Source organism: Rutidosis leptorrhynchoides, chromosome 4 (assembly GCF_046630445.1).
Source record: "Rutidosis leptorrhynchoides isolate AG116_Rl617_1_P2 chromosome 4, CSIRO_AGI_Rlap_v1, whole genome shotgun sequence".
NCBI classification, from domain to species: Eukaryota; Viridiplantae; Streptophyta; class Magnoliopsida; order Asterales; family Asteraceae; genus Rutidosis; species Rutidosis leptorrhynchoides.
In genome coordinates this window covers 425,624,071-425,638,650 of record NC_092336.1, presented here as the reverse complement: position 1 = coordinate 425,638,650, position 14,580 = coordinate 425,624,071, and the positions used below count along the sequence as shown (strand labels likewise).

The 14,580-nt window shown below is 34.8% G+C and overlaps 1 non-coding gene and 1 pseudogene across 1 annotated transcript; both read left to right on the top strand.

The window, feature by feature from the left end:
• Positions 1-1,886: 1,886 nt before the first annotated feature.
• On the top strand, positions 1,887-1,959 carry TRNAK-UUU (transfer RNA lysine (anticodon UUU)). The gene has a single exon. It is a non-coding gene; the product is annotated as a tRNA-Lys (tRNA).
• A 5,186-nt stretch (positions 1,960-7,145) lies between these two features.
• LOC139844261 (probable protein phosphatase 2C 38) lies at positions 7,146-9,156 on the top strand (annotated as a pseudogene).
• The last annotated feature ends 5,424 nt before the right edge of the window (positions 9,157-14,580 follow it).

Genomic DNA, 14,580 nt, shown 5'->3' with positions numbered 1-14,580 from the left:
GTACGGAATGCTTAATTGCAAATATATCTCAACTCCGATGGATCCGAATACAAAACTACGAGCAGATGAAGGAAAAAGTCTTCAAGATGTTACCATGTATCGAAAGATGGTCGGAAGTCTTATTTATCTCACACTAAGCCGGCCAGACATATCTTATGCAGTTGGAGTGGTTAGTCGATACATGAGCAATCCCAAGAAGCCTCACCTTGATGTTGTACGACGCATCTTAAGGTATGTTAAAGGCACTATCAACTTTGGTATTTTATACAAGAAAACAAAAGAATGTCACGTGACTGGATATTGTGACGCTGATTACGCTGGAGACTATGATACACGACGGTCAACAACTGGATACATGTTTAGTCTTGGATCGGGAGTAATATCATGGTACAGTAAGAGACAACCAACTATATCCTTATCAAGCACTGAAGCAGAATATCGATCGGAAGCATCAGCAACACAAGAAATTATGTGGTAGCAACTAATGGAAGATCTTCACCAATCAACTGATTATCAAGTAGAGCTTTTCTGCGATAACCTATCAGCTATACGACTAGCAGAGAATCCAGTCTTTCATGCAAGAACAAAACATATAGAAGTGCACTATCACTATGTTCGTGAGAAGGTCCTTGAAGGGAAAATCAAGATGATGCCAACAAAGACAGATGAACAAGTTGCAGATATATTCACCAAGAGCTTAAGTAAACCGAAGGTTACAAAATTCAGAGAAGCACTTGGAATGGTCTGCAAGACATCGTTGGAAGAAAATTTGCATTGAGGGGGAGTGTTAAAATACAATGCAAATTTGGTATTAGTAGATGTATATATGTAAAATATCTAGATATTAATATGTATAAGAAAATATCTAGAATTTAGAATATGGTAGGAAAAATCTAGAAATATTTGATAGGAAAAATCTAGATATTTGTATGTGTAGAAAATATCTAGATATTTATCCATGGAAATATCTAGTTTCTAGAATGTTCCATGGGATAGTATAAATATGGGTGATGAGTAGTTCATTTGTGTAAGGTGTGAGTAAGTGAAGTGTGAAGTAGAGAAGAAGTAAGAAGTGAAGAAGAGTTAGAAGTAGAAGTTGTGAAGAAGTAAAGAAGTGTGTGAGTTGAGTTCATAATATTGTAATTGTATTTTGTATTAATAAAAGTGTTCTTTGTTAAGTTTTCCGGTTAAGCCTTAGTTTGTGTTTAAGTTCTTAGTGCACTTGTGTTGTTCTTATTATATGGTCGGCTCTGCCGCCTAAGTGATACATGGTCGGTTATACCGCCTAAATGATATATGGTCGACACTGTCGCCTAAGTACTATCGTGCACTAAGAATTTATAAAATTAAAGGCTAATCAACGCTAAAGTGTTGGTGTAGTGAGTCTTGTATAGTCTAGATCCTCTATAATGGGTGTGTTGGGCTCGTCGAAGCTTCCAACACAATTAACAATTTTAGCCTATTTACCTATCAACGTGTAAATATAATTTATGTTACATCTCTAAAAAGCTTAAATGGGTCAACTGAAAGATCTTAAGCAGAATGAATCCATATTAAATAGATCTAACGGTTTGATGATCATCCTAAATTCATTCAAATGCACAAAGCTTATGAATTGTTTTGTATAAGAAACTAGAATATCTGGATATAAAGGTTATAATAATGATAATATATACCTTTCTAATCTTATATAATATGTAACATATTATATACATAAAAAAGATTACAACTTAACTGCACTAATGATTTTCCCTTATACACATATTATTACTAAATACTAAATGTATTAATTCTTATCTACTTAATAGAAAATATATTACATAATATAGTCCGTATTTATTAACAGTATTCAGTGTAATTGTAAATGTAGCTTAAATGATATGTAAGCCGTTCTAGCTCAGTTGGTAGAGCGCGTGGCTTTTAACCACGTGGTCGTGGGTTCGAGTCCCACGGATGGCGATATTTATATATTTTTATTGAATTTTTTTTCATATTGTAACTAGCAATTAGCTACAAAATACCTAAAAAAAACTCCTTAAGCATATGCAGTCCAAAGAATCAAAATAAAAAATGCTTGCAAAAGTTATTCATCATTTTCAAACTTACCATCATGATCAATCACAACTCGAAAGAGTAGAATTTGGTTATATTCAACCTTCTTAATTGGTTCCTCGGCTAAACTAGAGAGGTTTGTAAAATTTGTGTAGGTTCAGGGTTTACAATGGTTACAGTTACATTAAATACAAAACCTAATAAACAATTAGATTGGGCGAGTAAAGTGAATGATCCCGCCCAAATTAAAGGTGATCCCGCCTGTACAAAAACCTTCTGTCCAGAAAACATCACTTGATCTCTCCCGCCTGTACAAAATGAATTTTTTTCATATTGTAACTAGCAATTAGCTACAAAATACCTAAAAAAAACTCCTTAAGCATATGCAGTCCAAAGAATCAAAATAAAAAATGCTTGCAAAAGTTATTCATCATTTTCAAACTTACCATCATGATCAATCACAACTCGAAAGAGTAGAATTTGGTTATATTCAACCTTCTTAATTGGTTCCTCGGCTAAACTAGAGAGGTTTGTAAAATTTGTGTAGGTTCAGGGTTTACAATGGTTACAGTTACATTAAATACAAAACCTAATAAACAATTAGATTGGGCGAGTAAAGTGAATGATCCCGCCCAAATTAAAGGTGATCCCGCCTGTACAAAAACCTTCTGTCCAGAAAACATCACTTGATCTCTCCCAGATCACAACAAAATGAACATACTTTTCTTGTTCTTTCTTCACACCTCAACAAAATAAACAAATCAGCCACATCTCAAGGAAGTCATCGATGTATAAAAGACGAAATTTGAGTAACTCATAAGTTTCAATATTAAATCCAAATTATGTTTGATTTTGATTAGCAAGCAGTAGTTAACTGTATGTATTTCTTCTACGAGACAGGATAAGTTGTCCAAAGAACAAATCAATTTGCTTGACAAACTGAAACATAAATTCAAAATACAGTGAAGCATCATGGGCATACTGACAATTCTGTTTCCATGCTACATGCCGAATGATTTATATTTTTGCTACAAAAAACATGTTTTGAATTTTAATGTTTTAGTATGCTTTTAAAAAAAGTATGCTTTAACCCTTCTTGGTTTTTGAATTTTTAAGTATAATTACTAAGACCAATTCCAACCATGACGGTTTCCTCACTACTTCCTCAGCACCACGTCAGCTTTCTCTCTCCACCTTCTTTATTACTTCCTCTCATAACACTTTCATAACATACCATTGTCAACCATGACATCCTTCCTCAAATTTTATTATTTATTATTACAATTATTATTTCCGATATTATTATTATTATTATTATTATTATTATTATTATTATTATTATTATTATTATTATTATTATTATTATTATTATCATTATTATCATTATTATTATTATTATTATTATTATTATTATTATTAATACTCCATACTCCTTTAAAATGAATAAAGAAACATAATATCTCTTGCGCCACACATTTGTTTTCATCTATACTTCCCATCTTATCTTCTTCCTATTATTTCTTTTCAATTCATCATCCCAACTACCATTTTCTTCATTTCACCATTTTTACACAGAAGCTTTTGAACTCTATTTTTAACATACCATCAACAAAATAAAATAATACAAGTGCAAGAAATCAAAAAATGGCGTCCTGGACAGAGGCGGAACATAGGGTAACCCAAGGTGGGTATCCGTCCACCCTGAATTTTACGGAACAAAAATTTTTACACTAAAAAAAAAATTTACTAAAAAATAAGGTTTTTTTTAGTGTTCGTCCCTGAATATGAAAGATTCAAAAAAATTTACACCCGCCCCACCTGTATCCGAGTTCAAGTTCCACCGCTGGTCCTGGAATATGCTTGTGGAGGAAAAACTGCAGCACGAAATGGAGAGAGAAAGAGGAGGGCGGCCGGAATGCCATCGGCGCCCTCGGATGGAAGCAGGCATGACATGGTGGATGGCGGGCCGCTGGGATTGGTCTAAAGACATGAATGTGATTTTGATGTTTAGGTTTAACCCCAGATTTCACGCAGATCCCTAAACTTTTTTTTTTTTTGACGTGTGGAGTACGCGTACTTGACACTCATTTCACAAGGGGTCTCATTGAGTGACTTGCGGGGTCCGGTACTTTACACTCTCTAAGTTGTATCTGTAAACCACAGGGACCCTCGCGAAACGAGTGTTAAGTACGGGGACCCCGCACTTCAAGAACAAATTCAGGACCCCGCTTGAAATCTGGGGTAAACCACATGGACACCTATGTAATTTTGTCTTTCAAACATGCTAATGAGAAGTTAGTACTTCGTGATAAATCGATTATGTTTAACAATACATTTATGACCTACGATTGTGGCGGACGCACCCTTGTGTTCTTAACAAGTAAAGTTGTACTAGTTATACGTAGGCGGTTTTGTATTGCGAAAGTCTGAACTAGAGGTGACAAGAATCTGTGAAAGAAGTTATGGTTTGGATGGGTCAGATTGTGTTTAGAGATAACACATAAAATGTAGTTCGAATCAACTGCATAAGAAATGAGTATTGATTGTGAAGTTACAGTAGATTAATATTCTTGATGCATGTAACAAAAATATTGTTGGAAACATATGGGTTCTTATATATCTTGACATTCATGAATTGCATAAGGACGCAGGCGGACGAGTTGGATAATGGGTGAGAATTAGGGATGTATACAATTGGGCTAAAGCCGATTTGGGCACCCAAAACTTAGATTTGACATATTATCATCAGTGTGGAAGGGCCCGCGATTAGTTGCTAAGCAACTCGGGTTCAATTCCTGGTGGCGGAAGGTTTTCTCTCCAATTTCCTGCGATTAGTTGCCAAGCAACCCAGGTTCCGTGATTAGTTGACAAGCAACCCGGGTAGGAGTTTCCTTCTAGCGTGTGTGGGTGCAAATGATGAGGGTAGTTGAAATAAATGATCTGCTGATGCAAATTTGCCGTTTAAAAAAAAATTTCAAACCAAAGAAAATGAGTTATCATTTGAAATGACACATGTTGGTTTGGTGGTTTTGCTCAAGCCAGCAGAACTAGAAAGTTACTAGCAATTAGATTAACTTAAAAAACAGAATTTGGGGTGGGTTGGGGGGGGGGGGGGGGGGGGGGGGGGTGGATACCACCATCAACCTCATTATTTACTAAATAATTATGTAGTTTGATTTTTTGGGGGGCTGCTGCCCCCTGTCCCTTACTGTCTTCACCGCAGCTTAGGTCTACTATTTTTTCCACTTACATGTGTTATCAACGTAATAGTATTGCAAGTACATTTGTATATTGTATGCCAAAAACGTATATCAACTTAGTTCTTGAATCTTCTCTTAAATTTAAATTCATGATAATCTATGTATGTATTTGTATCTATAAATATATATATACTTTACTAAATAATCCAGGAACCATGAAAATTTCTGTGTGGCATTGTTTAATGTTCTGCAATAAGTCTAGTAGACAAGGAGACTAACTTCTGAACGCATCATACAATTTGGTCTCATTTTGGGTTTACATTTCAACTAATCTTAGCCCATAATGTAGCACTAAGTTTCTACATATTTTATATTTTATTTTACTCGTATTCATATTTTAAATTTCTTCAGACATTTCCCATGTAAAATATGTGTACGTTTGCTAGAGATACATAATTAAGTACATAACATAACATACTAACACAAAATAATCAAAGTTTAACAGACAAAATTCGTGAAAAAATATGTATATATTCGAAAATTACTCTTGCCTTGCCTTAAGTTTCTTCCATAACCAAATATTTTTGCTCATGGCAATTTTGCAGCATCTTGAGCAAGCGACGTTCATATAACCTATAGTGCACTTAATACATGTTGTTGATAAGAACTTTAAAGTGAGGTTCAATTTTAAGACAATGACAATAGTTAACCAACACGATTAGTGAAGATTTGAAAGGGATATTGGTATGGGTTTCCTTATAGCACCCATGAATACGAGCTGTCATTTGTTGGCCTGTCAAGGGTGGGAAACATAGTGGAGTCCTCTTCTACGTCGTCACTTGAATAATAGAACACATGTAAAGTATATACGTGCCTAAATTTAATTCCTGCGAGACAATGGTCCATTTTTGGTTGTTCATGCCCCTTATGGATTATGGGTGTGTAGGTCCAAAGGTCGCGTTTCATGTGAAGTGTTTATCATGTCGAAAAACAACTCTAATAAACCTTATCAAGTTAGAACCAAGAAGTAATAATAAGTATGATTTTGTAGACTTGTTTGATATTGTTCTAGTTTTAAACGAGTAGTGAACAACATACAACCTTACTTATTACTTGCACATAAATTGTTCAAAGTGCAACCTTTTGCTAAAAAATAGTTTAACCATATATATAACAATTAGCAAAACCAATCAACGTACATATCGTGGCTAAAAACATGGATGACTGTTCAAATTAACAAAGTCAATAAAGATTCAAAAGCGACCCACAAATTAAACAAAATCTTAATAAAACGATGATAAAAAGAAATCAATAGATCAAATTCAATTAATTTGTGAAAAAAGGCTAAACCAAAATTTTCAGAAAACTGTACAATATATTCTTTCATTAAAAACCTCATCTACAAAATCCTAATCTATTCTGCAAAAAAATACTCCAACTCTGTCACAAAATCTAAGATAAATAAATGGATATTACAGCTAAGAATGTTAATGAAAGGAGACAAATAAATGGATATGATAGAGGTCTAGATGAAGTAAAAAACAGGTTCACGGTATGTACTTGAAGAACACATCTCCATATTCTCTAAAGTCCATGAAACATTATTGTTTCCCTGTCCTTTGAATGACATTAGATTTGTTTTTCACCCATTTTGACCCATCCCCAAATAGGCCCCTTTTGTATATCTTGACATTAATGGTGTGTATTTCTTTATATTTTTGTTGGTATATATAAATACAAGAATCTTTGTTGTTGGATTATAACATAAACAAAAAATAGTGTTGAGGTTGACTAATTCTTAATAATATTATTTAAATACATATATAATGTTTGGTGTATCGTATCTTTTGAATACTAGATTCGTATATTAGTGTAGATCTTGTTATAAGGTTGATGAATATTTTAGATGATATAAGCGAAATTCATGTCGGGTTATAGATATTTAGATATGGTTAAACCATGTTGGAGACTAGGTGGGGTGCAAAATGGGAAAACAAATGGGTTGTTGTGGTACAAAGATTTGGGGTCTCATGTAAGTGGAGATTTTTCGATGGCGGTTGTTCAAGCAAACAATTTGTTGGAAGATCAAAGTCAAGTTGAGTCGGGACCATTGAATTCATTAGGGCTTTATGGGACGTTTATCGGGGTCTATGATGGACACGGTGGACCTGAAACATCAAGATTTGTGAACGAAAAGTTGTTCTCCAATCTTAAAAGTACGTTACCCATTCTTTATATCAAGTTTTTAATGCATTACTTATGATTTGTGAATGATCCCATGTGATGTAATGTGTGTTGATTTTGATCAGTTTATAACCTCGTTAACATAAGAAAAGGTGCTTTTTAGACGATCATGATCACAATTTGCTTGCCATATTGTGTAAACAGGGAGAAACATGCAAGTTTTTTGTTAAAAAATATAGTAGTTTCCGAGATAATTAAATAAAACACCTAAAAACATGCAATTGTTTGGCATTTTATCGAACAGTTAGTATGCGGTTATTAATTGACCACATTTGCGGTATAATTCGATTGATCGGATGGCACCATAACGATAGATCTAAGTTGATGAACTGTCACTATTTTCTATAATTTGATTATTGAATGTTATCTGTTGTTTTGGTTTAGAACTTGCATCTCAAGACGAAGAAATGTCGGCGGATGTAATCAGAAAGTCTTTCTTGAAAACCGAGGAACAATTTATGTGTCTTGTCAGAGATCAATGGCGCGATAGTCCGCAAATTGCATCAGTGGGTACATGTTGTTTGGTAGGAGTTATTTGTAACGGGTTAATCTACATTGCAAACGCTGGCGACTCACGAGTCGTTTTGGGGAGATCAGAAAAAGGTGGTAGAAGAGTATCAGCTATTCAATTATCTGATGAACATAATGTAAACCGAGAACATGTACGAGATGAGATTCGTTCTTTACATCCTGATGACTCAAAGATCGTCGTTATGAAACATAATGTTTGGCGCGTTAAAGGGATCATACAGGTATCTAATATCCAACAAGTTTAAGTTTTTTGAAATAATTCATTAAAATACATTTTGGGTGACTTTTGACCCGTTTGGCCCGTTTCGCTCTATACCTGCAGTTTTAATATTCATGTGAGGTGATGGTCTATATTTCAGGTCTCGAGATCAATAGGTGATGCGTATTTGAAGAATCCTGCGTTCAATAGATCACCGCTTTTGCCAAAGTTTAGGCTTCCGCAATCATTTTCCAAGCCAATCCTTACTCCTGAGCCATCAATCTCCACATACGAAATTAACTCGAAGGATGAGTTTCTCATATTTGCATCGGATGGTCTATGGGAGCATCTTAGCAATGAGGAAGCCGTTGATATTGTCCACAATTTCCCGTGTAATGTAAGTTCTTAACCTCAATATATAGTTATCGATGTTGTGTTAAGTTACATTGTCTTTGTCATTTAGGATGAAATAAAGAATAGCGGTGACAAAATGGGTGGGTTGGATGACGGGTAGCATTGTGTCGTGTATCATTACTATATATATAAATAAATGGATCGAATGATGATATATTCACATTTATATCCATTTAGTATTATTCATTCATATCTGTACCCATATTCATTTTATAGTAAATGTACAACTAGTTACTTATTGTGATGTGCACTCACTTAACCGCGACCCAAAAGTTTTATATCGTAATTCTTGACTGTATATAGGGAATTGCAAGAAGACTAGTGAAGGCTGCACTTCACATGGCAGCAAAGAAACGAGAAATGAGATACTCAGACTTAAAGAAAATCGATAGAGGCGTTAGAAGACATTTTCATGATGACATTACAGTTGTGGTCGTTTTTCTCGACCCATCTATGATGAAAATAAACTCTAGTTTCTCGATAAAGGGAGGCAATGGGTTACCCACATCAAAGTAACTTTGTATGTAGATTCCGGGCTGCTAAGCACGACCTGCAACCTGAAGAGTTTGTGTAAATTTGCACACAACTACAAGACGATAGGTAATGGTTATTGTGATTTATAGATATGTGTAATGTGGGAATTGAGCCCATTTGATTTGATTTTATTTCAATTCATTGACAAATTATGTAACATTGTATCCCTTTATGTAACTTTGTATGCCTTTATATTAAAATAGGTATTACAAAATATTTCATTTAATCACCATCACCGTCATGTAAATATAAAAATAAATTAGATACTTTAGGATGTCGTTAAATGCTCAAAACGCTTATACAATTAGGTCAAAAATGGTTGTACACGAAAGTTAAACATTGACCTTATATTGACGGTTGCTAAAATGTATAACACACTGAAGCGCCTTAGGCCACATGCAGTCGTTTACAACTTTAACAGACATTTTCACTGTCACATCAGCACAAACACTTTTTTTTTAACGGCCAAAGAATGATTATAAATAAATAAAACGATCCCTAGCAAGGCGCTAAGGGAAAATTACAAAGGCATAGACAGCCATGAGTTCCAGTTTGAAACTAAATGACCTCTATGTTTAATCCAACGAAAAGTAATTAATCTAATTAAATCAAATAAACTACTTTTGTTACAAAAAGAATCTAAGAAAACAACACCGTTCCTGAACCGCCATAAAGCCCATAAAGACGTCACCACAACCGCGATGATCCGATCTTTTGACAACGGGCGTAAACGAATACCTTCTAACCAGGTAAAAAAGGAATCCCAAGATGACATTTGAGGCATATCGCAATCAAGCCAGATACGAATTTTATGTCATAAATCCCGAGCCACATCACACTCGAAAAACAAATGATCTCTATACTCCACCCCATTATTACAAGACGGACAAACAATAGAAGAGACATTGATCCCCTTCGCGGATAGGTTCCAACGAACAGGAAGAGAATCTAAACGAAAACGCCATAAGAAAATATTAACTTTTCTAGGCATAAACATGTACCAAATAGTCTTAACTTGATAGGTCGGAAGAAGCAAGTGATCAATAAGCTCTCTAGCTTTTTTAACTGTATAACGGCCATCATTATTCAAAGAGCATGTCCAAGAATCCGGGCGATCGCACAACACAGGTTTACCAATAATCCCGAAAAGACTATTAATAAAATCCTCATTTCTACCACCTAAATAATCTCTAACCCAAGTGAAAAGCCAATTACCATCAACCCATTTATCCGAGATGTATGCATTCGGGGTTGAATCCAAGTGAAGTATTCTGTTAAAATGGTGCGAAAGAGGTTCGTTTCCAACCCATAGGTCGTGCCAAAATCGAATACTACGGCCATCCCCTAATAACATACGAAAACAATCTGTCTGTAACAGCTTCTTAATCGTGATATTCGAACATACAGAAACGATCGATGCCCAAACTGACGAGCTGCTGTGATTCGAATGAAAATTATGCTTGTGACGATCGCTCCAAATCCATATGGACGAACACGTCATTCATCGATTTCATTGCGAGGTATTTGACCTCTATATGATACGTTTTGTAAACATTGCATTCTTTTAAAAAGGCACACCATAAATGAATATTTAAATCAAAGGTTTTCGACATCTGATGATTTCTACATATAGACAATCACCGTAAATAATAGTTTACAATAATACTTTCGTTGACAATGCAGTCAAAATAAGATACATGGTGATGATTTGGTGAATGCAACGTTTCCTTGAAAAATATGTCATGTAAGACTCCATGCACATAGCTTGTCTAACACATAAGCAAACAGCGGAAGACTTCTAGGAAATCTGAGAATAAACATGCTAACAAGTGTCAACACAAAAGTTGGTGAGTTCATAGTTTTATAGTTTCATATAATCTGTATATAAAGGTGGATCACAAGATTTCAGTTGTTTCGTCTAGAAACGTTTATCAAAATATTCTACAAGATTGAGCACCCTGGTAACTAAACTTAACATATATATAATTTGTACCCTTTGTATAATCATCTTAATAATACACGCAAACCAACGTGTACGCTTCTCAAATAGCATACGTCCGTTAAAAGGCTAGTGCTCTAGCTCGGATGGGGATATCAAGCCCTATGGATCCATATACTACTACTTGCGCCCACCAGTTCTTATAACTGGCAGTTACTAGTTACCAAAGCTAAGGAATTTTTGGTTCAAACTCGGTGTAGAATTTAGTATGTACTTGTATCCATTGCGTATAAAATAAAGTGCATGTATTCTCAGCCCAAAAATATAGATTGCAAAAGCAATTAAAAAGGGAGCAAATGAAACTCACCTTAGCAGCATATAAAGTCGTTCACCAAAATGTGACTGAAACTCGGATTACCAAATAACCGTAGATCTCAACCTAGAGAACATATGTTGGTCAATAAATGTCTATCAAGCTAGGTCTGGTCATAGTGTATCACAATCCTAATGCTCGAGATTGACATACAAAAGTTATCCAAAGTCGTTTCAAAAAGTCAATTTTGACAATAGTTCAACAAAACGAGACATATTCATATTTTAAACTCTAAGGTTTCAGAATTTAAAAACTAAAATAGTTTCTTTTATGATGTTACACAGATATCGCAAGGAGAAAATTGATTTCCGATAAGAATGATTATGGAATTATCTCCAGAAATATGGAGGATATTTATAATGAACGATACGATGATATCTTAGAATTTCTAATATCAGAGGATAATGAAGAATATTGTCCGCAAGGGTTTAGATTCGGAAGCAAGGTATTCGTTAATGGCTTCAGCAGATACTGAATCATTTGGATTCTTTGAAGGTAGGTTTCGTCCTTGTGATTTGTCCACAGCCTCCTTCATACTTTGCTCAATCCGTTTTCCAGTTTCAAACTTTCTCTTTTTCTGAGCTTTGCCAGCACACTATCCTTTATCATCAAACTTTTTACTGTTAAGATCGTTTACAGTTTTTGCTGCTTCATCGGCATTTTTCAAGATTTCGAGAACTTGTTCGCGGTTTAAGGTGTTTTTCAGAAACTTCACATTCGAAGTCTGTAAGTCTTGAAGGTAAACGTTATATGTATATATATAACTGTTGGCGAAAAATTGCTACGAAATTCAAAATACTGATTTGCTAATTCCCAGTAGTTGGTATGACAATTGTTGTTGCAAGTTGTATATGGGTACTTGATAGAGTTTCAATGAATAATTATCGTGATTTTTCGGAGAGGCTTAATGATCAATGAAGTTGTTGATAAGTTTACTGCTAATGTGGTGGAATATGAAAGGTTCCCCGGTAACAATGATGAAGGGATAATCGTTATAATAAGGCTTATTCGAATGAATAATTGAAGGTGATTTGCTGGAGTGGTGACAAAACTGTCTATTTTGAAAAGGGATTGAAAAGTTATTTTAGCTAATAAATGCCAAAGGGTCTGACACGGATACGTGTTAAACTATGACTTTGATTTCGAGGATTTTTCAAGTACAAGACTGCGGTAACATGTGGTTGGATCATCATCTCGATGATTCATTATTTGAAGTGTCTTCAGGAATTTTGAGGGATTTTAACATAGATTGTAATCGTTAATATTCATATGATGTTCTAGGAATTTGAATGATACAAATACTTTTCTGGGTTCTATGATGTTCTAGCACAGTTTTGAAGTTAAAGTATAGCTTCGAAAGATGTAGGAATCTAAGAATGATGTCTTTTGTTAAATCTTGACTTGGATTTTGATTTGTCAAAATCTGTAATCAAATTTGGATGAGGCTGGTTGCTTTGATTTTTATAAAAGAATATATATTGTTGTGAAAGTAGTGAGTATAGTTGATGATTTGTTGAATCAGAATCGAAGAATGTAACATATTAATTGTGAATTTATATATCCCTCGGGTATTACCTACCCGTTAAAATATTCTCACCATTAACAGTTTGTACAAAATAATTTTCTTAATTACAATCTTTATGAATATATACCTATATATATAGTTTCCTTAGATGTAACCATGGATTTAATGAGTTAACATAATATTAATCTCATCTGGTTTTCGACTAAGACTAGAATATATAATCTCTAAAACTTTTAGAAACTACATATTCTCTGCAGAATATTTCTTTGATGAAGTTATGAATCAATACTTCATCGTTTGTTGTTGTTGGTATTCCTTGGTATCTATGGTGCGTATGACGTTGATGTTCGAGGTACAGATTGTGATGTTGAGGTGTGGGATGTGGATGTTGTTGTTGGTGGTGGTAATGATACTGTTGGTGTTGATGATGGTGGTACTATTGATGCCGGTGATGCTGCTGGTGCTTGTAACCCTTGCACCATATTCTCTAAAGTCACTACCCGAGCACGAAGCTCGTTGACTTCTTCTATTACACCGGGATGATTGTCGGTTTGGACGAGCGGACGAATAAGATTTAGAATGTGAGATAGTATATTATCGTGACGAGATACTCTGGAAATGAGAGAGAAAATGGTGTCTCAAACAGGTTCGCCGGTAAGTGCTTCAGGTTCTTCGCCAAGAGGGCAATGTGGTGGATGGAAGGGATCACCTTCTTCTTGTCTCCAATAATTAAGTAGGCTACGAACTCATCCCCAATTCATCCAGAATAGATGATGGCTAATTGGTTGATCCATTCCGGTTACGCTGTCTTCGGAATTCAGGTGAATATCCATATCGGAATAGCTGTCGGAGTTTAAGGAATTTGAACTAGATGTGGGATCCATCTTGTATAATTTGGGAATTGATTTTTGATATGAATTAGATTATAGGACTAATTTGGTACTCCTCAATACATAGTTTACATATGTATTTATAATACCAGAATCCCATAAGTTACGGAGGATTTTACGGAAGATGTCTGGCAAAGTTTACTGTAATAGATATGCCAAGATATGAATTTTGTCTATACTATCTATGCAATCAATGCAATAAGACGCGTTTAGACTTAAGATGATAGACAGGTAATTTCAACCAAGAAATGATAAGCAAAACTTTTGACATGCAGACACGGTCGAAGTCCAGACTCACTAATGCATCTTAACAACTATCAGTTAGACACACTCATGCAAGACCTGGTTTGCTAGGGCCAACGCTCTGATACCAACTGTGACGATCGCTCCAAATCCATATGGATGAACACGTCATTCATCGATTTCATTGCGAGGTATTTGACCTCTATATGATACGTTTTGTAAACATTGCATTCTTTTAAAAAGGCACACCATAAATGAATATTTAAATCAAAGGTTTTCGACATCTGATGATTTCTACATATAGACAATCACCGTAAATAATAGTTTACAATAATACTTCCGTTGACAATGCAGTCAAAATAAGATACATGGTGATGATTTGGTGAATGCAACGTTTCCTTAAAAAATATGTCATGTAAGACTCCATGCACATAGC